Source organism: Garra rufa, chromosome 1 (genome assembly GCF_049309525.1).
Source record: "Garra rufa chromosome 1, GarRuf1.0, whole genome shotgun sequence".
In the NCBI taxonomy this organism is placed as follows: domain Eukaryota; kingdom Metazoa; phylum Chordata; class Actinopteri; order Cypriniformes; family Cyprinidae; genus Garra; species Garra rufa.
In genome coordinates this window covers 27,102,429-27,104,832 of record NC_133361.1, presented here as the reverse complement: position 1 = coordinate 27,104,832, position 2,404 = coordinate 27,102,429, and positions in this window count along the sequence as shown.

The following is a 2,404-nucleotide window of genomic DNA, read 5'->3' as shown; positions in this document are numbered from 1 at the left end:
TGAAGAAAGAAAGACATGAACATCTTGGAGAACAAAGGAGTGAGTAAATTATCTGTAATCTAGTGAACTAATCCTTTAAACAAAAATTGATCAGCACACAAAGATTTTTGCCCATTACCTCTGCATGTAAACACATTTGCCAGTGTTTTTCAAGCTTATCCAATTCCAACTCATCTCTGACTATGTAACAAATCTTCACAAACAATTGGAAATAGGAACTTACAATCATGGCCACCAACTGACTGCACTTCTAGCACAATATGTCAATATGTTTGTCAATATGTTTGGTGTGTTTCTCACTCAGTGCTTTTATATGGCTTCAAAAGACTTGGTGCACAAGCCTCTCATGGTACTTGAAATCTTCAAGAACTCATTCTCAAAACAGTCATTAATTAAGGTCAATGCTGTGGCTATTAGTTTAGTGAATAATCACTGCATTGATAAATGCATAAAGCAGTTCTTGAAATTTTCTTGTGTGAATTAAATGTCGTGGCACTGTGGTTGAATTCACCCCTATCACCATTCTGTCATCTCAGGCATTTATATTCAAATCTTATTTCATCAATTTCCTCATTTATTATCAGAAGTCTGGTTTGCCAGCACAGCACGTTACCCCAAGGACCCCATTCTGCACTTCCACTATCTCCTTACCCATCTCATTCAGTGCCTTCACACATACATACAGTATGATTGAAATCTGCTGCTCAATCTCTTCTTGTGCCCTTGGGACTGAGAAAGAACAGAACAGTGCAGAGAGGTCAGGAAATGACTAACGATTTTATGAAAATGTCTGTTCATTCGTTTCTCTCTTCTATATTAAATTCTGGCCACTTGAATGGAAGAATAAAGCTGGTTTTGCAGGTGTGAAAGGAACTCTTTAAAGTAGCTGAATTTGCGCTTTTTTTTAGGGGAATGTGAAACAAAAACAACTGAACATGATTCCAGAGTTTAAAAGGTGTGGAATTGTTTGTGGCCCTTTCAACAAAGATTAATAAAGTCTGTAGTTTTGTTGATTTTTAGCCCACATTACCCACCCTGGAAAAAACATTTATTCCTCCTCGATTAGACACCAAGTTCCATTAGTTCACCTCCTCCGAAGATGCTGTGTTAGTAGGTGTGGACAGACAGTCCCTCGGCTCAGCCTTGATGGCTGCAGGTCTGACCTGAGCTGGAAAGCCTATAAATGAGGCTGTAACAGGGGAGTGGCGGAATAACAACGGCTGGAAATACCTCTCGGCAGGCAAGTACGGGGAGCACATCTGCTGTGATGTGAATTATAACAGGCTTTTAGTGTGTGCAAACTTTCAGCAAATATTGCCTCTGCAGACAAAATACTGCAGACTGAAATGAGTTTGATATTAAGATTCTGTCAGGTAAAATTCATTTTTAAGTTACAGTAATGTGTCAGTATCTCTGTGTGCCAGTCAGCTTAAACAACACTGCCCAAATTTTCCCATTTATTATGTAGCGTTCGAGGTTTGACTGGTGCCTGCTGAGAAGATGGATAATTTCATTGCTTTTCTTCTTCTGTAATGTCAGACATATTTTATGTTTCTCATTTCGTTTAGTTTCTACTCTATTACACTGAAGCAACGGTTTTAAAAATGCATCCAGGGGCCTAAAGGGATTATTGGGGTTTTTCCTTGGGGTTTTTCAGAGCGATTTTCTCAGTATTTAGTGTTTTTTTTTTGTTTTTTTTTTGCACCCTCAGATTCTTCTTTTTTTTTGTGTTTTCTGCATTTTTCTGGATAGGACAGTGGAGATTTGACAGGAGGTGGGTGGGAGATAGAGAGAGGGGGGTGGGATTGGGAAAGGTCCACCAGGTGGGATTTGGAAAGGTCCACAAGGTGGGATTCGAACTCTGGTCACCCTAGGCGCAACTGCGCCTTTTGCCGGCGCACTGCCCACAAGGCTGTCGGCGCAGACCGGATTTTTCTTTTGTGCCAAATATCATTAGGATATTAAGTAAAGATCATGTTCCATGAAGATATTATGTAAATTTCCTACTGTAAGTGTCAAAACTTAATTTTTGATTAGTAATATGCATTGCTAACTTAATTTGGTAAACTTTAAAGGTGATTTTCTCAGTATTTAGATCTTCTTCTTTTTTTTGAACCCTCAGATTCCAGATTTTCCTTTAATGCCAAAAATCGTTACGATATTAAGTAAAGATCATGTTCCATGAAGATATTTTGTAAATTTCGTACTGTAAGTATATCAGAACTTAATTTTTGATTTAGAGGTCGACCGATATTGTTTTTTACCGATACCGATAGCTAGGTTGGACCACACTGGCCGATACCGATAAATTAACCGATAGTTTTTGAAAATGGATACTGAAAGGCAACTATTTTAAAAAAAGTACTAAACCATACTTTGTAAAGTAATAAAAATATTAATATTA